The following is a 23,945-nucleotide window of genomic DNA, read 5'->3' on the forward strand; positions in this document are numbered from 1 at the left end:
CCCAATGCTGAAAATTAAAAGAAAACTATACTGTCTTAACCCATGACATTGTAAGAATTGGGAAAAAAGTACATCATATACCAAATTCAATTGGAAATTCAAATTAGAAAAAGCTAAACTATGACTAAAAAAGCTTTTTCGATGTTATTTGTACAAGATGTCTGTCATTTAGCCAAGTAGGAACATATTTCTGTGCAAATGATTGTAAAATCAATTTGTACCCATACTTTAAATCAAAAGTCTTAACAGCAACATAAACAGCAGAGCTATATGCTGTCTTTTTTGTTATATTCAACTTTTCGAAAACCTAAGCTTTTGTATGTCAGGATGGCCAAACGGTCTAAGGCGCTGCGTTCAGGTCGAAGTCTCTCCTGGAGGCGTGGGTTCAAATCCCACTCCTGACAGTAAGGTTACATTTTATCTTTCTTCTATATATCCTCATACTAATTTAAAGGTAACAAAACATCCTAAAAATTGGACAAACACTCACTTCACACCTCAGTTTCAATTTCCACCACGGAAATCTCGAGCGCTCACAACATAATTACCCCTTTGAAACAAACCACAATTCAGGTTGCAGCCTTCCTTGGAAATAAGGTATTCAATCGTACTTCTGATTTCCATCTCCTATTCCATTACATTTTTATCATCTACATTTCCTCATATATTTTCCTTGCAAGATAAAATACCTTCCACATTACGAATGAGGGCTCCAATGATTATTGGTCAGAGCATTGCTCTTGTAAAGCAGAGCTCATGGCCTCAAATCCCACTGGTGTCGCCACAAAGCAATCCTACCAAGCATATAAGCCAAATTCATTAGCCAGCTCTTTAAAGATTCCCAAATTCTATTTCAATGGTGCATGAATATGGATTAAGCAACAAACTCTGGCACAAGCTTCCCAATGCTGAAAATTAAAAGAAAACTATACTGTCTTAACCCATGACATTGTAAGAATTGGGAAAAAAAGTACATCATATACCAAATTCAATTGGAAATTCAAATTAGAAAAAGCTAAACTATGACTAAAAAAGCTTTTTCGATGTTATTTGTACAAGATGTCTGTCATTTAGCCAAGTAGGAACATATTTCTGTGCAAATGATTGTAAAATCAATTTGTACCCATACTTTAAATCAAAAGTCTTAACAGCAACATAAACAGCAGAGCTATATGCTGTCTTTTTTGTTATATTCAACTTTTCGAAAACCTAAGCTTTCGTATGTCAGGATGGTCGAGCGGTCTAAGGCGCTGCGTTCAGGTCGCAGTCTCTCCTGGAGGCGTGGGTTCAAATCCCACTCCTGACAGTAAGGTTACATTTTATCTTTCTTCTATATATCCTCATACTAATTTAAAGGTAACAAAACATCCTAAAAATTGGACAAACACTCACTTCACACCTCAGTTTCAATTTCCACCACGGAAATCTCGAGCGCTCACAACATAATTACCCCTTTGAAACAAACCACAATTCAGGTTGCAGCCTTCCTTGGAAATAAGGTCTTCAATCGTACTTCTGATTTCCATCTCCTATTCCATTACATTTTTATCATCTACATTTCCTCATATATTTTCCTTGCAAGATAAAATACCTTCCACATTACGAATGAGGGCTCCAATGATTATTGGTCAGAGCATTGCTCTTGTAAAGCAGAGCTCATGGCCTCAAATCCCACTGGTGTCGCCACAAAGCAATCCTACTAAGCATATAAGCCAAATTCATTAGCCAGCTCTTTAAAGATTCCCAAATTCTATTTCAATGGTGCATGAATATGGATTAAGCAACAAACTCTGGCACAAGCTTCCCAATGCTGAAAATTAAAAGAAAACTATACTGTCTTAACCCATGACATTGTAAGAATTGGGAAAAAAAGTACATCATATACCAAATTCAATTGGAAATTCAAATTAGAAAAAGCTAAACTATGACTAAAAAAGCTTTTTCGATGTTATTTGTACAAGATGTCTGTCATTTAGCCAAGTAGGAACATATTTCTGTGCAAATGATTGTAAAATCAATTTGTACCCATACTTTAAATCAAAAGTCTTAACAGCAACATAAACAGCAGAGCTATATGCTGTCTTTTTTGTTATATTCAACTTTTCGAAAACCTAAGCTTTTGTATGTCAGGATGGCCGAGCGGTCTAAGGCGTTGCGTTCAGGTCGCAGTCTCTCCTGGAGGCGTGGGTTCAAATCCCACTCCTGACAGTAAGGTTACATTTTATCTTTCTTCTATATATCCTCATACTAATTTAAAGGTAACAAAACATCCTAAAAATTGGACAAACACTCACTTCACACCTCAGTTTCAATTTCCACCACGGAAATCTCGAGCGCTCACAACATAATTACCCCTTTGAAACAAACCACAATTCAGGTTGCAGCCTTCCTTGGAAATAAGGTCTTCAATCGTACTTCTGATTTCCATCTCCTATTCCATTACATTTTTATCATCTACATTTCCTCATATATTTTCCTTGCAAGATAAAATACCTTCCACATTACGAATGAGGGCTCCAATGATTATTGGTCAGAGCATTGCTCTTGTAAAGCAGAGCTCATGGCCTCAAATCCCACTGGTGTCGCCACAAAGCAATCCTACCAAGCATATAAGCCAAATTCATTAGCCAGCTCTTTAAAGATTCCCAAATTCTATTTCAATGGTGCATGAATATGGATTAAGCAACAAACTCTGGCACAAGCTTCCCAATGCTGAAAATTAAAAGAAAACTATACTGTCTTAACCCATGACATTGTAAGAATTGGGAAAAAAAGTACATCATATACCAAATTCAATTGGAAATTCAAATTAGAAAAAGCTAAACTATGACTAAAAAAGCTTTTTCGATGTTATTTGTACAAGATGTCTGTCATTTAGCCAAGTAGGAACATATTTCTGTGCAAATGATTGTAAAATCAATTTGTACCCATACTTTAAATCAAAAGTCTTAACAGCAACATAAACAGCAGAGCTATATGCTGTCTTTTTTGTTATATTCAACTTTTCGAAAACCTAAGCATTTGTATGTCAGGATGGCCGAGCGGTCTAAGGCGCTGCGTTCAGGTCGCAGTCTCTCCTGGAGGCGTGGGTTCAAATCCCACTCCTGACAGTAAGGTTACATTTTATCTTTCTTCTATATATCCTCATACTAATTTAAAGGTAACAAAACATCCTAAAAATTGGACAAACACTCACTTCACACCTCAGTTTCAATTTCCACCACGGAAATCTCGAGCGCTCACAACATAATTACCCCTTTGAAACAAACCACAATTCAGGTTGCAGCCTTCCTTGGAAATAAGGTCTTCAATCGTACTTCTGATTTCCATCTCCTATTCCATTACATTTTTATCATCTACATTTCCTCATATATTTTCCTTGCAAGATAAAATACCTTCCACATTACGAATGAGGGCTCCAATGATTATTGGTCAGAGCATTGCTCTTGTAAAGCAGAGCTCATGGCCTCAAATCCCACTGGTGTCGCCACAAAGCAATCCTACCAAGCATATAAGCCAAATTCATTAGCCAGCTCTTTAAAGATTCCCAAATTCTATTTCAATGGTGCATGAATATGGATTAAGCAACAAACTCTGGCACAAGCTTCCCAATGCTGAAAATTAAAAGAAAACTATACTGTCTTAACCCATGACATTGTAAGAATTGGGAAAAAAAGTACATCATATACCAAATTCAATTGGAAATTCAAATTAGAAAAAGCTAAACTATGACTAAAAAAGCTTTTTCGATGTTATTTGTACAAGATGTCTGTCATTTAGCCAAGTAGGAACATATTTCTGTGCAAATGATTGTAAAATCAATTTGTACCCATACTTTAAATCAAAAGTCTTAACAGCAACATAAACAGCAGAGCTATATGCTGTCTTTTTTGTTATATTCAACTTTTCGAAAACCTAAGCTTTTGTATGTCAGGATGGCCGAGCGGTCTAAGGCGCTGCGTTCAGGTCGCAGTCTCTCCTGGAGGCGTGGGTTCAAATCCCACTCCTGACAGTAAGGTTACATTTTATCTTTCTTCTATATATCCTCATACTAATTTAAAGGTAACAAAACATCCTAAAAATTGGACAAACACTCACTTCACACCTCAGTTTCAATTTCCACCACGGAAATCTCGAGCGCTCACAACATAATTACCCCTTTGAAACAAACCACAATTCAGGTTGCAGCCTTCCTTGGAAATAAGGTCTTCAATCGTACTTCTGATTTCCATCTCCTATTCCATTACATTTTTATCATCTACATTTCCTCATATATTTTCCTTGCAAGATAAAATACCTTCCACATTACGAATGAGGGCTCCAATGATTATTGGTCAGAGCATTGCTCTTGTAAAGCAGAGCTCATGGCCTCAAATCCCACTGGTGTCGCCACAAAGCAATCCTACCAAGCATATAAGCCAAATTCATTAGCCAGCTCTTTAAAGATTCCCAAATTCTATTTCAATGGTGCATGAATATGGATTAAGCAACAAACTCTGGCACAAGCTTCCCAATGCTGAAAATTAAAAGAAAACTATACTGTCTTAACCCATGACATTGTAAGAATTGGGAAAAAAAGTACATCATATACCAAATTCAATTGGAAATTCAAATTAGAAAAAGCTAAACTATGACTAAAAAAGCTTTTTCGATGTTATTTGTACAAGATGTCTGTCATTTAGCCAAGTAGGAACATATTTCTGTGCAAATGATTGTAAAATCAATTTGTACCCATACTTTAAATCAAAAGTCTTAACAGCAACATAAACAGCAGAGCTATATGCTGTCTTTTTTGTTATATTCAACTTTTCGAAAACCTAAGCTTTTGTATGTCAGGATGGCCGAGCGGTCTAAGGCGCTGCGTTCAGGTCGCAGTCTCTCCTGGAGGCGTGGGTTCAAATCCCACTCCTGACAGTAAGGTTACATTTTATCTTTCTTCTATATATCCTCATACTAATTTAAAGGTAACAAAACATCCTAAAAATTGGACAAACACTCACTTCACACCTCAGTTTCAATTTCCACCACGGAAATCTCGAGCGCTCACAACATAATTACCCCTTTGAAACAAACCACAATTCAGGTTGCAGCCTTCCTTGGAAATAAGGTCTTCAATCGTACTTCTGATTTCCATCTCCTATTCCATTACATTTTTATCATCTACATTTCCTCATATATTTTCCTTGCAAGATAAAATACCTTCCACATTACGAATGAGGGCTCCAATGATTATTGGTCAGAGCATTGCTCTTGTAAAGCAGAGCTCATGGCCTCAAATCCCACTGGTGTCGCCACAAAGCAATCCTACCAAGCATATAAGCCAAATTCATTAGCCAGCTCTTTAAAGATTCCCAAATTCTATTTCAATGGTGCATGAATATGGATTAAGCAACAAACTCTGGCACAAGCTTCCCAATGCTGAAAATTAAAAGAAAACTATACTGTCTTAACCCATGACATTGTAAGAATTGGGAAAAAAAGTACATCATATACCAAATTCAATTGGAAATTCAAATTAGAAAAAGCTAAACTATGACTAAAAAAGCTTTTTCGATGTTATTTGTACAAGATGTCTGTCATTTAGCCAAGTAGGAACATATTTCTGTGCAAATGATTGTAAAATCAATTTGTACCCATACTTTAAATCAAAAGTCTTAACAGCAACATAAACAGCAGAGCTATATGCTGTCTTTTTTGTTATATTCAACTTTTCGAAAACCTAAGCTTTTGTATGTCAGGATGGCCGAGCGGTCTAAGGCGCTGCGTTCAGGTCGCAGTCTCTCCTGGAGGCGTGGGTTCAAATCCCACTCCTGACAGTAAGGTTACATTTTATCTTTCTTCTATATATCCTCATACTAATTTAAAGGTAACAAAACATCCTAAAAATTGGACAAACACTCACTTCACACCTCAGTTTCAATTTCCACCACGGAAATCTCGAGCGCTCACAACATAATTACCCCTTTGAAACAAACCACAATTCAGGTTGCAGCCTTCCTTGGAAATAAGGTCTTCAATCGTACTTCTGATTTCCATCTCCTATTCCATTACATTTTTATCATCTACATTTCCTCATATATTTTCCTTGCAAGATAAAATACCTTCCACATTACGAATGAGGGCTCCAATGATTATTGGTCAGAGCATTGCTCTTGTAAAGCAGAGCTCATGGCCTCAAATCCCACTGGTGTCGCCACAAAGCAATCCTACCAAGCATATAAGCCAAATTCATTAGCCAGCTCTTTAAAGATTCCCAAATTCTATTTCAATGGTGCATGAATATGGATTAAGCAACAAACTCTGGCACAAGCTTCCCAATGCTGAAAATTAAAAGAAAACTATACTGTCTTAACCCATGACATTGTAAGAATTGGGAAAAAAAGTACATCATATACCAAATTCAATTGGAAATTCAAATTAGAAAAAGCTAAACTATGACTAAAAAAGCTTTTTCGATGTTATTTGTACAAGATGTCTGTCATTTAGCCAAGTAGGAACATATTTCTGTGCAAATGATTGTAAAATCAATTTGTACCCATACTTTAAATCAAAAGTCTTAACAGCAACATAAACAGCAGAGCTATATGCTGTCTTTTTTGTTATATTCAACTTTTCGAAAACCTAAGCTTTTGTATGTCAGGATGGCCGAGCGGTCTAAGGCGCTGCGTTCAGGTCGCAGTCTCTCCTGGAGGCGTGGGTTCAAATCCCACTCCTGACAGTAAGGTTACATTTTATCTTTCTTCTATATATCCTCATACTAATTTAAAGGTAACAAAACATCCTAAAAATTGGACAAACACTCACTTCACACCTCAGTTTCAATTTCCACCACGGAAATCTCGAGCGCTCACAACATAATTACCCCTTTGAAACAAACCACAATTCAGGTTGCAGCCTTCCTTGGAAATAAGGTCTTCAATCGTACTTCTGATTTCCATCTCCTATTCCATTACATTTTTATCATCTACATTTCCTCATATATTTTCCTTGCAAGATAAAATACCTTCCACATTACGAATGAGGGCTCCAATGATTATTGGTCAGAGCATTGCTCTTGTAAAGCAGAGCTCATGGCCTCAAATCCCACTGGTGTCGCCACAAAGCAATCCTACCAAGCATATAAGCCAAATTCATTAGCCAGCTCTTTAAAGATTCCCAAATTCTATTTCAATGGTGCATGAATATGGATTAAGCAACAAACTCTGGCACAAGCTTCCCAATGCTGAAAATTAAAAGAAAACTATACTGTCTTAACCCATGACATTGTAAGAATTGGGAAAAAAGTACATCATATACCAAATTCAATTGGAAATTCAAATTAGAAAAAGCTAAACTATGACTAAAAAAGCTTTTTCGATGTTATTTGTACAAGATGTCTGTCATTTAGCCAAGTAGGAACATATTTCTGTGCAAATGATTGTAAAATCAATTTGTACCCATACTTTAAATCAAAAGTCTTAACAGCAACATAAACAGCAGAGCTATATGCTGTCTTTTTTGTTATATTCAACTTTTCGAAAACCTAAGCTTTTGTATGTCAGGATGGCCAAACGGTCTAAGGCGCTGCGTTCAGGTCGAAGTCTCTCCTGGAGGCGTGGGTTCAAATCCCACTCCTGACAGTAAGGTTACATTTTATCTTTCTTCTATATATCCTCATACTAATTTAAAGGTAACAAAACATCCTAAAAATTGGACAAACACTCACTTCACACCTCAGTTTCAATTTCCACCACGGAAATCTCGAGCGCTCACAACATAATTACCCCTTTGAAACAAACCACAATTCAGGTTGCAGCCTTCCTTGGAAATAAGGTATTCAATCGTACTTCTGATTTCCATCTCCTATTCCATTACATTTTTATCATCTACATTTCCTCATATATTTTCCTTGCAAGATAAAATACCTTCCACATTACGAATGAGGGCTCCAATGATTATTGGTCAGAGCATTGCTCTTGTAAAGCAGAGCTCATGGCCTCAAATCCCACTGGTGTCGCCACAAAGCAATCCTACCAAGCATATAAGCCAAATTCATTAGCCAGCTCTTTAAAGATTCCCAAATTCTATTTCAATGGTGCATGAATATGGATTAAGCAACAAACTCTGGCACAAGCTTCCCAATGCTGAAAATTAAAAGAAAACTATACTGTCTTAACCCATGACATTGTAAGAATTGGGAAAAAAAGTACATCATATACCAAATTCAATTGGAAATTCAAATTAGAAAAAGCTAAACTATGACTAAAAAAGCTTTTTCGATGTTATTTGTACAAGATGTCTGTCATTTAGCCAAGTAGGAACATATTTCTGTGCAAATGATTGTAAAATCAATTTGTACCCATACTTTAAATCAAAAGTCTTAACAGCAACATAAACAGCAGAGCTATATGCTGTCTTTTTTGTTATATTCAACTTTTCGAAAACCTAAGCTTTCGTATGTCAGGATGGTCGAGCGGTCTAAGGCGCTGCGTTCAGGTCGCAGTCTCTCCTGGAGGCGTGGGTTCAAATCCCACTCCTGACAGTAAGGTTACATTTTATCTTTCTTCTATATATCCTCATACTAATTTAAAGGTAACAAAACATCCTAAAAATTGGACAAACACTCACTTCACACCTCAGTTTCAATTTCCACCACGGAAATCTCGAGCGCTCACAACATAATTACCCCTTTGAAACAAACCACAATTCAGGTTGCAGCCTTCCTTGGAAATAAGGTCTTCAATCGTACTTCTGATTTCCATCTCCTATTCCATTACATTTTTATCATCTACATTTCCTCATATATTTTCCTTGCAAGATAAAATACCTTCCACATTACGAATGAGGGCTCCAATGATTATTGGTCAGAGCATTGCTCTTGTAAAGCAGAGCTCATGGCCTCAAATCCCACTGGTGTCGCCACAAAGCAATCCTACTAAGCATATAAGCCAAATTCATTAGCCAGCTCTTTAAAGATTCCCAAATTCTATTTCAATGGTGCATGAATATGGATTAAGCAACAAACTCTGGCACAAGCTTCCCAATGCTGAAAATTAAAAGAAAACTATACTGTCTTAACCCATGACATTGTAAGAATTGGGAAAAAAAGTACATCATATACCAAATTCAATTGGAAATTCAAATTAGAAAAAGCTAAACTATGACTAAAAAAGCTTTTTCGATGTTATTTGTACAAGATGTCTGTCATTTAGCCAAGTAGGAACATATTTCTGTGCAAATGATTGTAAAATCAATTTGTACCCATACTTTAAATCAAAAGTCTTAACAGCAACATAAACAGCAGAGCTATATGCTGTCTTTTTTGTTATATTCAACTTTTCGAAAACCTAAGCTTTTGTATGTCAGGATGGCCGAGCGGTCTAAGGCGTTGCGTTCAGGTCGCAGTCTCTCCTGGAGGCGTGGGTTCAAATCCCACTCCTGACAGTAAGGTTACATTTTATCTTTCTTCTATATATCCTCATACTAATTTAAAGGTAACAAAACATCCTAAAAATTGGACAAACACTCACTTCACACCTCAGTTTCAATTTCCACCACGGAAATCTCGAGCGCTCACAACATAATTACCCCTTTGAAACAAACCACAATTCAGGTTGCAGCCTTCCTTGGAAATAAGGTCTTCAATCGTACTTCTGATTTCCATCTCCTATTCCATTACATTTTTATCATCTACATTTCCTCATATATTTTCCTTGCAAGATAAAATACCTTCCACATTACGAATGAGGGCTCCAATGATTATTGGTCAGAGCATTGCTCTTGTAAAGCAGAGCTCATGGCCTCAAATCCCACTGGTGTCGCCACAAAGCAATCCTACCAAGCATATAAGCCAAATTCATTAGCCAGCTCTTTAAAGATTCCCAAATTCTATTTCAATGGTGCATGAATATGGATTAAGCAACAAACTCTGGCACAAGCTTCCCAATGCTGAAAATTAAAAGAAAACTATACTGTCTTAACCCATGACATTGTAAGAATTGGGAAAAAAAGTACATCATATACCAAATTCAATTGGAAATTCAAATTAGAAAAAGCTAAACTATGACTAAAAAAGCTTTTTCGATGTTATTTGTACAAGATGTCTGTCATTTAGCCAAGTAGGAACATATTTCTGTGCAAATGATTGTAAAATCAATTTGTACCCATACTTTAAATCAAAAGTCTTAACAGCAACATAAACAGCAGAGCTATATGCTGTCTTTTTTGTTATATTCAACTTTTCGAAAACCTAAGCATTTGTATGTCAGGATGGCCGAGCGGTCTAAGGCGCTGCGTTCAGGTCGCAGTCTCTCCTGGAGGCGTGGGTTCAAATCCCACTCCTGACAGTAAGGTTACATTTTATCTTTCTTCTATATATCCTCATACTAATTTAAAGGTAACAAAACATCCTAAAAATTGGACAAACACTCACTTCACACCTCAGTTTCAATTTCCACCACGGAAATCTCGAGCGCTCACAACATAATTACCCCTTTGAAACAAACCACAATTCAGGTTGCAGCCTTCCTTGGAAATAAGGTCTTCAATCGTACTTCTGATTTCCATCTCCTATTCCATTACATTTTTATCATCTACATTTCCTCATATATTTTCCTTGCAAGATAAAATACCTTCCACATTACGAATGAGGGCTCCAATGATTATTGGTCAGAGCATTGCTCTTGTAAAGCAGAGCTCATGGCCTCAAATCCCACTGGTGTCGCCACAAAGCAATCCTACCAAGCATATAAGCCAAATTCATTAGCCAGCTCTTTAAAGATTCCCAAATTCTATTTCAATGGTGCATGAATATGGATTAAGCAACAAACTCTGGCACAAGCTTCCCAATGCTGAAAATTAAAAGAAAACTATACTGTCTTAACCCATGACATTGTAAGAATTGGGAAAAAAAGTACATCATATACCAAATTCAATTGGAAATTCAAATTAGAAAAAGCTAAACTATGACTAAAAAAGCTTTTTCGATGTTATTTGTACAAGATGTCTGTCATTTAGCCAAGTAGGAACATATTTCTGTGCAAATGATTGTAAAATCAATTTGTACCCATACTTTAAATCAAAAGTCTTAACAGCAACATAAACAGCAGAGCTATATGCTGTCTTTTTTGTTATATTCAACTTTTCGAAAACCTAAGCTTTCGTATGTCAGGATGGTCGAGCGGTCTAAGGCGCTGCGTTCAGGTCGCAGTCTCTCCTGGAGGCGTGGGTTCAAATCCCACTCCTGACAGTAAGGTTACATTTTATCTTTCTTCTATATATCCTCATACTAATTTAAAGGTAACAAAACATCCTAAAAATTGGACAAACACTCACTTCACACCTCAGTTTCAATTTCCACCACGGAAATCTCGAGCGCTCACAACATAATTACCCCTTTGAAACAAACCACAATTCAGGTTGCAGCCTTCCTTGGAAATAAGGTCTTCAATCGTACTTCTGATTTCCATCTCCTATTCCATTACATTTTTATCATCTACATTTCCTCATATATTTTCCTTGCAAGATAAAATACCTTCCACATTACGAATGAGGGCTCCAATGATTATTGGTCAGAGCATTGCTCTTGTAAAGCAGAGCTCATGGCCTCAAATCCCACTGGTGTCGCCACAAAGCAATCCTACTAAGCATATAAGCCAAATTCATTAGCCAGCTCTTTAAAGATTCCCAAATTCTATTTCAATGGTGCATGAATATGGATTAAGCAACAAACTCTGGCACAAGCTTCCCAATGCTGAAAATTAAAAGAAAACTATACTGTCTTAACCCATGACATTGTAAGAATTGGGAAAAAAAGTACATCATATACCAAATTCAATTGGAAATTCAAATTAGAAAAAGCTAAACTATGACTAAAAAAGCTTTTTCGATGTTATTTGTACAAGATGTCTGTCATTTAGCCAAGTAGGAACATATTTCTGTGCAAATGATTGTAAAATCAATTTGTACCCATACTTTAAATCAAAAGTCTTAACAGCAACATAAACAGCAGAGCTATATGCTGTCTTTTTTGTTATATTCAACTTTTCGAAAACCTAAGCTTTTGTATGTCAGGATGGCCGAGCGGTCTAAGGCGTTGCGTTCAGGTCGCAGTCTCTCCTGGAGGCGTGGGTTCAAATCCCACTCCTGACAGTAAGGTTACATTTTATCTTTCTTCTATATATCCTCATACTAATTTAAAGGTAACAAAACATCCTAAAAATTGGACAAACACTCACTTCACACCTCAGTTTCAATTTCCACCACGGAAATCTCGAGCGCTCACAACATAATTACCCCTTTGAAACAAACCACAATTCAGGTTGCAGCCTTCCTTGGAAATAAGGTCTTCAATCGTACTTCTGATTTCCATCTCCTATTCCATTACATTTTTATCATCTACATTTCCTCATATATTTTCCTTGCAAGATAAAATACCTTCCACATTACGAATGAGGGCTCCAATGATTATTGGTCAGAGCATTGCTCTTGTAAAGCAGAGCTCATGGCCTCAAATCCCACTGGTGTCGCCACAAAGCAATCCTACTAAGCATATAAGCCAAATTCATTAGCCAGCTCTTTAAAGATTCCCAAATTCTATTTCAATGGTGCATGAATATGGATTAAGCAACAAACTCTGGCACAAGCTTCCCAATGCTGAAAATTAAAAGAAAACTATACTGTCTTAACCCATGACATTGTAAGAATTGGGAAAAAAAGTACATCATATACCAAATTCAATTGGAAATTCAAATTAGAAAAAGCTAAACTATGACTAAAAAAGCTTTTTCGATGTTATTTGTACAAGATGTCTGTCATTTAGCCAAGTAGGAACATATTTCTGTGCAAATGATTGTAAAATCAATTTGTACCCATACTTTAAATCAAAAGTCTTAACAGCAACATAAACAGCAGAGCTATATGCTGTCTTTTTTGTTATATTCAACTTTTCGAAAACCTAAGCTTTTGTATGTCAGGATGGCCGAGCGGTCTAAGGCGTTGCGTTCAGGTCGCAGTCTCTCCTGGAGGCGTGGGTTCAAATCCCACTCCTGACAGTAAGGTTACATTTTATCTTTCTTCTATATATCCTCATACTAATTTAAAGGTAACAAAACATCCTAAAAATTGGACAAACACTCACTTCACACCTCAGTTTCAATTTCCACCACGGAAATCTCGAGCGCTCACAACATAATTACCCCTTTGAAACAAACCACAATTCAGGTTGCAGCCTTCCTTGGAAATAAGGTCTTCAATCGTACTTCTGATTTCCATCTCCTATTCCATTACATTTTTATCATCTACATTTCCTCATATATTTTCCTTGCAAGATAAAATACCTTCCACATTACGAATGAGGGCTCCAATGATTATTGGTCAGAGCATTGCTCTTGTAAAGCAGAGCTCATGGCCTCAAATCCCACTGGTGTCGCCACAAAGCAATCCTACTAAGCATATAAGCCAAATTCATTAGCCAGCTCTTTAAAGATTCCCAAATTCTATTTCAATGGTGCATGAATATGGATTAAGCAACAAACTCTGGCACAAGCTTCCCAATGCTGAAAATTAAAAGAAAACTATACTGTCTTAACCCATGACATTGTAAGAATTGGGAAAAAAAGTACATCATATACCAAATTCAATTGGAAATTCAAATTAGAAAAAGCTAAACTATGACTAAAAAAGCTTTTTCGATGTTATTTGTACAAGATGTCTGTCATTTAGCCAAGTAGGAACATATTTCTGTGCAAATGATTGTAAAATCAATTTGTACCCATACTTTAAATCAAAAGTCTTAACAGCAACATAAACAGCAGAGCTATATGCTGTCTTTTTTGTTATATTCAACTTTTCGAAAACCTAAGCTTTTGTATGTCAGGATGGCCGAGCGGTCTAAGGCGCTGCGTTCAGGTCGCAGTCTCTCCTGGAGGCGTGGGTTCAAATCCCACTCCTGACAGTAAGGTTACATTTTATCTCTCTTCTATATATCCTCATACTAATTTAAAGGTAACAAAACATCCTAAAAATTGGACAAACACTCACTTCACACCTCAGTTTCAATTTCCACCACGGAAATCTCGAGCGCTCACAACATAATTACCCCTTTGAAACAAACCACAATTCAGGTTGCAGCCTTCCTTGGAAATAAGTTCTTCAATCGTACTTCTGATTTCCATCTCCTATTCCATTACATTTTTATCATCTACATTTCCTCATATATTTTCCTTGCAAGATAAAATACCTTCCACATTACGAATGAGGGCTCCAATGATTATTGGTCAGAGCATTGCTCTTGTAAAGCAGAGCTCATGGCCTCAAATCCCACTGGTGTCGCTACAAAGCAATCCTACCAAGCATATAAGCCAAATTCATTAGCCAGCTCTTTAAAGATTCCCAAATTCTATTTCAATGGTGCATGAATATGGATTAAGCAACAAACTCTGGCACAAGCTTCCCAATGCTGAAAATTAAAAGAAAACTATACTGTCTTAACCCATGACATTGTAAGAATTGGGAAAAAAGTACATCATATACCAAATTCAATTGGAAATTCAAATTAGAAAAAGCTAAACTATGACTAAAAAAGCTTTTTCGATGTTATTTGTACAAGATGTCTGTCATTTAGCCAAGTAGGAACATATTTCTGTGCAAATGATTGTAAAATCAATTTGTACCCATACTTTAAATCAAAAGTCTTAACAGCAACATAAACAGCAGAGCTATATGCTGTCTTTTTTGTTATATTCAACTTTTCGAAAACCTAAGCTTTTGTATGTCAGGATGGCCGAGCGGTCTAAGGCGCTGCGTTCAGGTCGCAGTCTCTCCTGGAGGCGTGGGTTCAAATCCCACTCCTGACAGTAAGGTTACATTTTATCTTTCTTCTATATATCCTCATACTAATTTAAAGGTAACAAAACATCCTAAAAATTGGACAAACACTCACTTCACACCTCAGTTTCAATTTCCACCACGGAAATCTCGAGCGCTCACAACATAATTACCCCTTTGAAACAAACCACAATTCAGGTTGCAGCCTTCCTTGGAAATAAGGTCTTCAATCGTACTTCTGATTTCCATCTCCTATTCCATTACATTTTTATCATCTACATTTCCTCATATATTTTCCTTGCAAGATAAAATACCTTCCACATTACGAATGAGGGCTCCAATGATTATTGGTCAGAGCATTGCTCTTGTAAAGCAGAGCTCATGGCCTCAAATCCCACTGGTGTCGCCACAAAGCAATCCTACCAAGCATATAAGCCAAATTCATTAGCCAGCTCTTTAAAGATTCCCAAATTCTATTTCAATGGTGCATGAATATGGATTAAGCAACAAACTCTGGCACAAGCTTCCCAATGCTGAAAATTAAAAGAAAACTATACTGTCTTAACCCATGACATTGTAAGTATTGGGAAAAAAAGTACATCATATACCAAATTCAATTGGAAATTCAAATTAGAAAAAGCTAAACTATGACTAAAAAAGCTTTTTCGATGTTATTTGTACAAGATGTCTGTCATTTAGCCAAGTAGGAACATATTTCTGTGCAAATGATTGTAAAATCAATTTGTACCCATACTTTAAATCAAAAGTCTTAACAGCAACATAAACAGCAGAGCTATATGCTGTCTTTTTTGTTATATTCAACTTTTCGAAAACCTAAGCTTTTGTATGTCAGGATGGCCGAGCGGTCTAAGGCGCTGCGTTCAGGTCGCAGTCTCTCCTGGAGGCGTGGGTTCAAATCCCACTCCTGACAGTAAGGTTACATTTTATCTTTCTTCTATATATCCTCATACTAATTTAAAGGTAACAAAACATCCTAAAAATTGGACAAACACTCACTTCACACCTCAGTTTCAATTTCCACCACGGAAATCTCGAGCGCTCACAACATAATTACCCCTTTGAAACAAACCACAATTCAGGTTGCAGCCTTCCTTGGAAATAAGGTCTTCAATCGTACTTCTGATTTCCATCTCCTATTCCATTACATTTTTATCATCTACATTTCCTCATATATTTTCCTTGCAAGATAAAATACCTTCCACATTACGAATGAGGGCTCCAATGATTATTGGTCAGAGCATTGCTCTTGTAAAGCAGAGCTCATGGCCTCAAATCCCACTGGTGTCGCCACAAAGCAATCCTACCAAGCATATAAGCCAAATTCATTAGCCAGCTCTTTAAAGATTCCCAAATTCTATTTCAATGGTGCATGAATATGGATTAAGCAACAAACTCTGGCACAAGCTTCCCAATGCTGAAAATTAAAAGAAAACTATACTGTCTTAACCCATGACATTGTAAGTATTGGGAAAAAAAGTACATCATATACCAAATTCAATTGGAAATTCAAATTAGAAAAAGCTAAACTATGACTAAAAAAGCTTTTTCGATGTTATTTGTACAAGATGTCTGTCATTTAGCCAAGTAGGAACATATTTCTGTGCAAATGATTGTAAAATCAATTTGTACCCATACTTTAAATCAAAAGTCTTAACAGCAACATAAACAGCAGAGCTATATGCTGTCTTTTTTGTTATATTCAACTTTTCGAAAACCTAAGCTTTTGTATGTCAGGATGGCCGAGCGGTCTAAGGCGCTGCGTTCAGGTCGCAGTCTCTCCTGGAGGCGTGGGTTCAAATCCCACTCCTGACAGTAAGGTTACATTTTATCTTTCTTCTATATATCCTCATACTAATTTAAAGGTAACAAAACATCCTAAAAATTGGACAAACACTCACTTCACACCTCAGTTTCAATTTCCACCACGGAAATCTCGAGCGCTCACAACATAATTACCCCTTTGAAACAAACCACAATTCAGGTTGCAGCCTTCCTTGGAAATAAGGTCTTCAATCGTACTTCTGATTTCCATCTCCTATTCCATTACATTTTTATCATCTACATTTCCTCATATATTTTCCTTGCAAGATAAAATACCTTCCACATTACGAATGAGGGCTCCAATGATTATTGGTCAGAGCATTGCTCTTGTAAAGCAGAGCTCATGGCCTCAAATCCCACTGGTGTCGCCACAAAGCAATCCTACCAAGCATATAAGCCAAATTCATTAGCCAGCTCTTTAAAGATTCCCAAATTCTATTTCAATGGTGCATGAATATGGATTAAGCAACAAACTCTGGCACAAGCTTCCCAATGCTGAAAATTAAAAGAAAACTATACTGTCTTAACCCATGACATTGTAAGAATTGGGAAAAAAGTACATCATATACCAAATTCAATTGGAAATTCAAATTAGAAAAAGCTAAACTATGACTAAAAAAGCTTTTTCGATGTTATTTGTACAAGATGTCTGTCATTTAGCCAAGTAGGAACATATTTCTGTGCAAATGATTGTAAAATCAATTTGTACCCATACTTTAAATCAAAAGTCTTAACAGCAACATAAACAGCAGAGCTATATGCTGTCTTTTTTGTTATATTCAACTTTTCGAAAACCTAAGCTTTTGTATGTCAGGATGGCCGAGCGGTCTAAGGCGCTGCGTTCAGGTCGCAGTCTCTCCTGGAGGCGTGGGTTCAAATCCCACTCCTGACAGTAAGGTTACATTTTATCTCTCTTCTATATATCCTCATACTAATTTAAAGGTAACAAAACATCCTAAAAATTGGACAAACACTCACTTCACACCTCAGTTTCAATTTCCACCACGGAAATCTCGAGCGCTCACAACATAATTACCCCTTTGAAACAAACCACAATTCAGGTTGCAGCCTTCCTTGGAAATAAGTTCTTCAATCGTACTTCTGATTTCCATCTCCTATTCCATTACATTTTTATCATCTACATTTCCTCATATATTTTCCTTGCAAGATAAAATACCTTCCACATTACGAATGAGGGCTCCAATGATTATTGGTCAGAGCATTGCTCTTGTAAAGCAGAGCTCATGGCCTCAAATCCCACTGGTGTCGCTACAAAGCAATCCTACCAAGCATATAAGCCAAATTCATTAGCCAGCTCTTTAAAGATTCCCAAATTCTATTTCAATGGTGCATGAATATGGATTAAGCAACAAACTCTGGCACAAGCTTCCCAATGCTGAAAATTAAAAGAAAACTATACTGTCTTAACCCATGACATTGTAAGAATTGGGAAAAAAGTACATCATATACCAAATTCAATTGGAAATTCAAATTAGAAAAAGGTAAACTATGACTAAAAAAGCTTTTTCGATGTTATTTGTACAAGATGTCTGTCATTTAGCCAAGTAGGAACATATTTCTGTGCAAATGATTGTAAAATCAATTTGTACCCATACTTTAAATCAAAAGTCTTAACAGCAACATAAACAGCAGAGCTATATGCTGTCTTTTTTGTTATATTCAACTTTTCGAAAACCTAAGCTTTTGTATGTCAGGATGGCCGAGCGGTCTAAGGCGCTGCGTTCAGGTCGCAGTCTCTCCTGGAGGCGTGGGTTCAAATCCCACTCCTGACAGTAAGGTTACATTTTATCTTTCTTCTATATATCCTCATACTAATTTAAAGGTAACAAAACATCCTAAAAATTGGACAAACACTCACTTCACACCTCAGTTTCAATTTCCACCACGGAAATCTCGAGCGCTCACAACATAATTACCCCTTTGAAACAAACCACAATTCAGGTTGCAGCCTTCCTTGGAAATAAGGTCTTCAATCGTACTTCTGATTTCCATCTCCTATTCCATTACATTTTTATCATCTACATTTCCTCATATATTTTCCTTGCAAGATAAAATACCTTCCACATTACGAATGAGGGCTCCAATGATTATTGGTCAGAGCATTGCTCTTGTAAAGCAGAGCTCATGGCCTCAAATCCCACTGGTGTCGCCACAAAGCAATCCTACCAAGCATATAAGCCAAATTCATTAGCCAGCTCTTTAAAGATTCCCAAATTCTATTTCAATGGTGCATGAATATGGATTAAGCAACAAACTCTGGCACAAGCTTCCCAATGCTGAAAATTAAAAGAAAACTATACTGTCTTAACCCATGACATTGTAAGAATTGGGAAAAAAAGTACATCATATACCAAATTCAATTGGAAATTCAAATTAGAAAAAGCTAAACTATGACTAAAAAAGCTTTTTCGATGTTATTTGTACAAGATGTCTGTCATTTAGCCAAGTAGGAACATATTTCTGTGCAAATGATTGTAAAATCAATTTGTACCCATACTTTAAATCAAAAGTCTTAACAGCAACATAAACAGCAGAGCTATATGCTGTCTTTTTTGTTATATTCAACTTTTCGAAAACCTAAGCTTTTGTATGTCAGGATGGCCGAGCGGTCTAAGGCGCTGCGTTCAGGTCGCAGTCTCTCCTGGAGGCGTGGGTTCAAATCCCACTCCTGACAGTAAGGTTACATTTTATCTTTCTTCTATATATCCTCATACTAATTTAAAGGTAACAAAACATCCTAAAAATTGGACAAACACTCACTTCACACCTCAGTTTCAATTTCCACCACGGAAATCTCGAGCGCTCACAACATAATTACCCCTTTGAAACAAACCACAATTCAGGTTGCAGCCTTCCTTGGAAATAAGGTCTTCAATCGTACTTCTGATTTCCATCTCCTATTCCATTACATTTTTATCATCTACATTTCCTCATATATTTTCCTTGCAAGATAAAATACCTTCCACATTACGAATGAGGGCTCCAATGATTATTGGTCAGAGCATTGCTCTTGTAAAGCAGAGCTCATGGCCTCAAATCCCACTGGTGTCGCCACAAAGCAATCCTACCAAGCATATAAGCCAAATTCATTAGCCAGCTCTTTAAAGATTCCCAAATTCTATTTCAATGGTGCATGAATATGGATTAAGCAACAAACTCTGGCACAAGCTTCCCAATGCTGAAAATTAAAAGAAAACTATACTGTCTTAACCCATGACATTGTAAGTATTGGGAAAAAAAGTACATCATATACCAAATTCAATTGGAAATTCAAATTAGAAAAAGCTAAACTATGACTAAAAAAGCTTTTTCGATGTTATTTGTACAAGATGTCTGTCATTTAGCCAAGTAGGAACATATTTCTGTGCAAATGATTGTAAAATCAATTTGTACCCATACTTTAAATCAAAAGTCTTAACAGCAACATAAACAGCAGAGCTATATGCTGTCTTTTTTGTTATATTCAACTTTTCGAAAACCTAAGCTTTTGTATGTCAGGATGGCCGAGCGGTCTAAGGCGTTGCGTTCAGGTCGCAGTCTCTCCTGGAGGCGTGGGTTCAAATCCCACTCCTGACAGTAAGGTTACATTTTATCTTTCTTCTATATATCCTCATACTAATTTAAAGGTAACAAAACATCCTAAAAATTGGACAAACACTCACTTCACACCTCAGTTTCAATTTCCACCACGGAAATCTCGAGCGCTCACAACATAATTACCCCTTTGAAACAAACCACAATTCAGGTTGCAGCCTTCCTTGGAAATAAGGTCTTCAATCGTACTTCTGATTTCCATCTCCTATTCCATTACATTTTTATCATCTACATTTCCTCATATATTTTCCTTGCAAGATAAAATACCTTCCACATTACGAATGAGGGCTCCAATGATTATTGGTCAGAGCATTGCTCTTGTAAAGCAGAGCTCATGGCCTCAAATCCCACTGGTGTTGCCACAAAGCAATCCTACCAAGCATATAAGCCAAATTCATTAGCCAGCTCTTTAAAGATTCCCAAATTCTATTTCAATGGTGCATGAATATGGATTAAGCAACAAACTCTGGCACAAGCTTCCCAATGCTGAAAATTAAAAGAAAACTATACTGTCTTAACCCATGACATTGTAAGAATTGGGAAAAAAGTACATCATATACCAAATTCAATTGGAAATTCAAATTAGAAAAAGGTAAACTATGACTAAAAAAGCTTTTTCGATGTTATTTGTACAAGATGTCTGTCATTTAGCCAAGTAGGAACATATTTCTGTGCAAATGATTGTAAAATCAATTTGTACCCATACTTTAAATCAAAAGTCTTAACAGCAACATAAACAGCAGAGCTATATGCTGTCTTTTTTGTTATATTCAACTTTTCGAAAACCTAAGCTTTTGTATGTCAGGATGGCCGAGCGGTCTAAGGCGCTGCGTTCAGGTCGCAGTCTCTCCTGGAGGCGTGGGTTCAAATCCCACTCCTGACAGTAAGGTTACATTTTATCTTTCTTCTATATATCCTCATACTAATTTAAAGGTAACAAAACATCCTAAAAATTGGACAAACACTCACTTCACACCTCAGTTTCAATTTCCACCACGGAAATCTCGAGCGCTCACAACATAATTACCCCTTTGTAACAAACCACAATTCAGGTTGCAGCCTTCCTTGGAAATAAGGTCTTCAATCGTACTTCTGATTTCCATCTCCTATTCCATTACATTTTTATCATCTACATTTCCTCATATATTTTCCTTGCAAGATAAAATACCTTCCACATTACGAATGAGGGCTCCAATGATTATTGGTCAGAGCATTGCTCTTGTAAAGCAGAGCTCATGGCCTCAAATCCCACTGGTGTCGCCACAAAGCAATCCTACTAAGCATATAAGCCAAATTCATTAGCCAGCTCTTTAAAGATTCCCAAATTCTATTTCAATGGTGCATGAATATGGATTAAGCAACAAACTCTGGCACAAGCTTCCCAATGCTGAAAATTAAAAGAAAACTATACTGTCTTAACCCATGACATTGTAAGAATTGGGAAAAAAAGTACATCATATACCAAATTCAATTGGAAATTCAAATTAGAAAAAGCTAAACTATGACTAAAAAAGCTTTTTCGATGTTATTTGTACAAGATGTCTGTCATTTAGCCAAGTAGGAACATATTTCTGTGCAAATGATTGTAAAATCAATTTGTACCCATACTTTAAATCAAAAGTCTTAACAGCAACATAAACAGCAGAGCTATATGCTGTCTTTTTTGTTATATTCAACTTTTCGAAAACCTAAGCTTTTGTATGTCAGGATGGCCGAGCGGTCTAAGGCGCTGCGTTCAGGTCGCAGTCTCTCCTGGAGGCGTGGGTTCAAATCCCACTCCTGACAGTAAGGTTACATTTTATCTTTCTTCTATATATCCTCATACTAATTTAAAGGTAACAAAACATCCTAAAAATTGGACAAACACTCACTTCACACCTCAGTTTCAATTTCCACCACGGAAATCTCGAGCGCTCACAACATAATTACCCCTTTGAAACAAACCACAATTCAGGTTGCAGCCTTCCTTGGAAATAAGGTCTTCAATCGTACTTCTGATTTCCATCTCCTATTCCATTACATTTTTATCATCTACATTTCCTCATATATTTTCCTTGCAAGATAAAATACCTTCCACATTACGAATGAGGGCTCCAATGATTATTGGTCAGAGCATTGCTCTTGTAAAGCAGAGCTCATGGCCTCAAATCCCACTGGTGTCGCCACAAAGCAATCCTACTAAGCATATAAGCCAAATTCATTAGCCAGCTCTTTAAAGATTCCCAAATTCTATTTCAATGGTGCATGAATATGGATTAAGCAACAAACTCTGGCACAAGCTTCCCAATGCTGAAAATTAAAAGAAAACTATACTGTCTTAACCCATGACATTGTAAGAATTGGGAAAAAAAGTACATCATATACCAAATTCAATTGGAAATTCAAATTAGAAAAAGCTAAACTATGACTAAAAAAGCTTTTTCGATGTTATTTGTACAAGATGTCTGTCATTTAGCCAAGTAGGAACATATTTCTGTGCAAATGATTGTAAAATCAATTTGTACCCATACTTTAAATCAAAAGTCTTAACAGCAACATAAACAGCAGAGCTATATGCTGTCTTTTTTGTTATATTCAACTTTTCGAACACCTAAGCTTTTGTATGTCAGGATGGCCGAGCGGTCTAAGGCGCTGCGTTCAGGTCGCAGTCTCTCCTGGAGGCGTGGGTTCAAATCCCACTCCTGACAGTAAGGTTACATTTTATCTCTCTTCTATATATCCTCATACTAATTTAAAGGTAACAAAACATCCTAAAAATTGGACAAACACTCACTTCACACCTCAGTTTCAATTTCCACCACGGAAATCTCGAGCGCTCACAACATAATTACCCCTTTGAAACAAACCACAATTCAGGTTGCAGCCTTCCTTGGAAATAAGTTCTTCAATCGTACTTCTGATTTCCATCTCCTATTCCATTACATTTTTATCATCTACATTTCCTCATATATTTTCCTTGCAAGATAAAATACCTTCCACATTACGAATGAGGGCTCCAATGATTATTGGTCAGAGCATTGCTCTTGTAAAGCAGAGCTCATGGCCTCAAATCCCACTGGTGTCGCTACAAAGCAATCCTACCAAGCATATAAGCCAAATTCATTAGCCAGCTCTTTAAAGATTCCCAAATTCTATTTCAATGGTGCATGAATATGGATTAAGCAACAAACTCTGGCACAAGCTTCCCAATGCTGAAAATTAAAAGAAAACTATACTGTCTTAACCCATGACATTGTAAGAATTGGGAAAAAAAGTACATCATATACCAAATTCAATTGGAAATTCAAATTAGAAAAAGCTAAACTATGACTAAAAAAGCTTTTTCGATGTTATTTGTACAAGATGTCTGTCATTTAGCCAAGTAGGAACATATTTCTGTGCAAATGATTGTAAAATCAATTTGTACCCATACTTTAAATCAAAAGTCTTAACAGCAACATAAACAGCAGAGCTATATGCTGTCTTTTTTGTTATATTCAACTTTTCGAAAACCTAAGCTTTTGTATGTCAGGATGGCCGAGCGGTCTAAGGCGCTGCGTTCAGGTCGCAGTCTCTCCTGGAGGCGTGGGTTCAAATCCCACTCCTGACAGTAAGGTTACATTTTATCTTTCTTCTATATATCCTCATACTAATTTAAAGGTAACAAAACATCCTAAAAATTGGACAAACACTCACTTCACACC

The 23,945-nt window shown here is 36.7% G+C and overlaps 22 non-coding genes across 22 annotated transcripts; all 22 read left to right on the forward strand.

The window, feature by feature from the left end:
* Positions 1-2,125: 2,125 nt before the first annotated feature.
* TRNAL-CAG (transfer RNA leucine (anticodon CAG)) lies at positions 2,126-2,208 on the forward strand. The gene has a single exon. It is a non-coding gene; the product is annotated as a tRNA-Leu (tRNA).
* An 819-nt stretch (positions 2,209-3,027) lies between these two features.
* TRNAL-CAG (transfer RNA leucine (anticodon CAG)) lies at positions 3,028-3,110 on the forward strand. Its single transcript has one exon. It is a non-coding gene; the product is annotated as a tRNA-Leu (tRNA).
* An 819-nt stretch (positions 3,111-3,929) lies between these two features.
* Positions 3,930-4,012, forward strand: TRNAL-CAG (transfer RNA leucine (anticodon CAG)). The gene has a single exon. It is a non-coding gene; the product is annotated as a tRNA-Leu (tRNA).
* An 819-nt stretch (positions 4,013-4,831) lies between these two features.
* TRNAL-CAG (transfer RNA leucine (anticodon CAG)) lies at positions 4,832-4,914 on the forward strand. The gene has a single exon. It is a non-coding gene; the product is annotated as a tRNA-Leu (tRNA).
* An 819-nt stretch (positions 4,915-5,733) lies between these two features.
* TRNAL-CAG (transfer RNA leucine (anticodon CAG)) lies at positions 5,734-5,816 on the forward strand. Its single transcript has one exon. It is a non-coding gene; the product is annotated as a tRNA-Leu (tRNA).
* An 819-nt stretch (positions 5,817-6,635) lies between these two features.
* TRNAL-CAG (transfer RNA leucine (anticodon CAG)) lies at positions 6,636-6,718 on the forward strand. The gene has a single exon. It is a non-coding gene; the product is annotated as a tRNA-Leu (tRNA).
* A 2,622-nt stretch (positions 6,719-9,340) lies between these two features.
* On the forward strand, positions 9,341-9,423 carry TRNAL-CAG (transfer RNA leucine (anticodon CAG)). Its single transcript has one exon. It is a non-coding gene; the product is annotated as a tRNA-Leu (tRNA).
* An 819-nt stretch (positions 9,424-10,242) lies between these two features.
* Positions 10,243-10,325, forward strand: TRNAL-CAG (transfer RNA leucine (anticodon CAG)). The gene has a single exon. It is a non-coding gene; the product is annotated as a tRNA-Leu (tRNA).
* Positions 10,326-12,046: 1,721 nt separating this feature from the next.
* On the forward strand, positions 12,047-12,129 carry TRNAL-CAG (transfer RNA leucine (anticodon CAG)). The gene has a single exon. It is a non-coding gene; the product is annotated as a tRNA-Leu (tRNA).
* An 819-nt stretch (positions 12,130-12,948) lies between these two features.
* On the forward strand, positions 12,949-13,031 carry TRNAL-CAG (transfer RNA leucine (anticodon CAG)). The gene has a single exon. It is a non-coding gene; the product is annotated as a tRNA-Leu (tRNA).
* An 819-nt stretch (positions 13,032-13,850) lies between these two features.
* Positions 13,851-13,933, forward strand: TRNAL-CAG (transfer RNA leucine (anticodon CAG)). The gene has a single exon. It is a non-coding gene; the product is annotated as a tRNA-Leu (tRNA).
* Positions 13,934-14,751: 818 nt separating this feature from the next.
* Positions 14,752-14,834, forward strand: TRNAL-CAG (transfer RNA leucine (anticodon CAG)). The gene has a single exon. It is a non-coding gene; the product is annotated as a tRNA-Leu (tRNA).
* An 819-nt stretch (positions 14,835-15,653) lies between these two features.
* TRNAL-CAG (transfer RNA leucine (anticodon CAG)) lies at positions 15,654-15,736 on the forward strand. The gene has a single exon. It is a non-coding gene; the product is annotated as a tRNA-Leu (tRNA).
* Positions 15,737-16,555: 819 nt separating this feature from the next.
* Positions 16,556-16,638, forward strand: TRNAL-CAG (transfer RNA leucine (anticodon CAG)). Its single transcript has one exon. It is a non-coding gene; the product is annotated as a tRNA-Leu (tRNA).
* Positions 16,639-17,456: 818 nt separating this feature from the next.
* On the forward strand, positions 17,457-17,539 carry TRNAL-CAG (transfer RNA leucine (anticodon CAG)). Its single transcript has one exon. It is a non-coding gene; the product is annotated as a tRNA-Leu (tRNA).
* An 818-nt stretch (positions 17,540-18,357) lies between these two features.
* TRNAL-CAG (transfer RNA leucine (anticodon CAG)) lies at positions 18,358-18,440 on the forward strand. The gene has a single exon. It is a non-coding gene; the product is annotated as a tRNA-Leu (tRNA).
* An 819-nt stretch (positions 18,441-19,259) lies between these two features.
* On the forward strand, positions 19,260-19,342 carry TRNAL-CAG (transfer RNA leucine (anticodon CAG)). Its single transcript has one exon. It is a non-coding gene; the product is annotated as a tRNA-Leu (tRNA).
* An 819-nt stretch (positions 19,343-20,161) lies between these two features.
* TRNAL-CAG (transfer RNA leucine (anticodon CAG)) lies at positions 20,162-20,244 on the forward strand. The gene has a single exon. It is a non-coding gene; the product is annotated as a tRNA-Leu (tRNA).
* Positions 20,245-21,062: 818 nt separating this feature from the next.
* TRNAL-CAG (transfer RNA leucine (anticodon CAG)) lies at positions 21,063-21,145 on the forward strand. Its single transcript has one exon. It is a non-coding gene; the product is annotated as a tRNA-Leu (tRNA).
* An 819-nt stretch (positions 21,146-21,964) lies between these two features.
* Positions 21,965-22,047, forward strand: TRNAL-CAG (transfer RNA leucine (anticodon CAG)). The gene has a single exon. It is a non-coding gene; the product is annotated as a tRNA-Leu (tRNA).
* Positions 22,048-22,866: 819 nt separating this feature from the next.
* Positions 22,867-22,949, forward strand: TRNAL-CAG (transfer RNA leucine (anticodon CAG)). Its single transcript has one exon. It is a non-coding gene; the product is annotated as a tRNA-Leu (tRNA).
* An 819-nt stretch (positions 22,950-23,768) lies between these two features.
* TRNAL-CAG (transfer RNA leucine (anticodon CAG)) lies at positions 23,769-23,851 on the forward strand. Its single transcript has one exon. It is a non-coding gene; the product is annotated as a tRNA-Leu (tRNA).
* The last annotated feature ends 94 nt before the right edge of the window (positions 23,852-23,945 follow it).

Source organism: Mixophyes fleayi, chromosome 1 (assembly GCF_038048845.1).
Source record: "Mixophyes fleayi isolate aMixFle1 chromosome 1, aMixFle1.hap1, whole genome shotgun sequence".
NCBI classification, from domain to species: Eukaryota; Metazoa; Chordata; class Amphibia; order Anura; family Limnodynastidae; genus Mixophyes; species Mixophyes fleayi.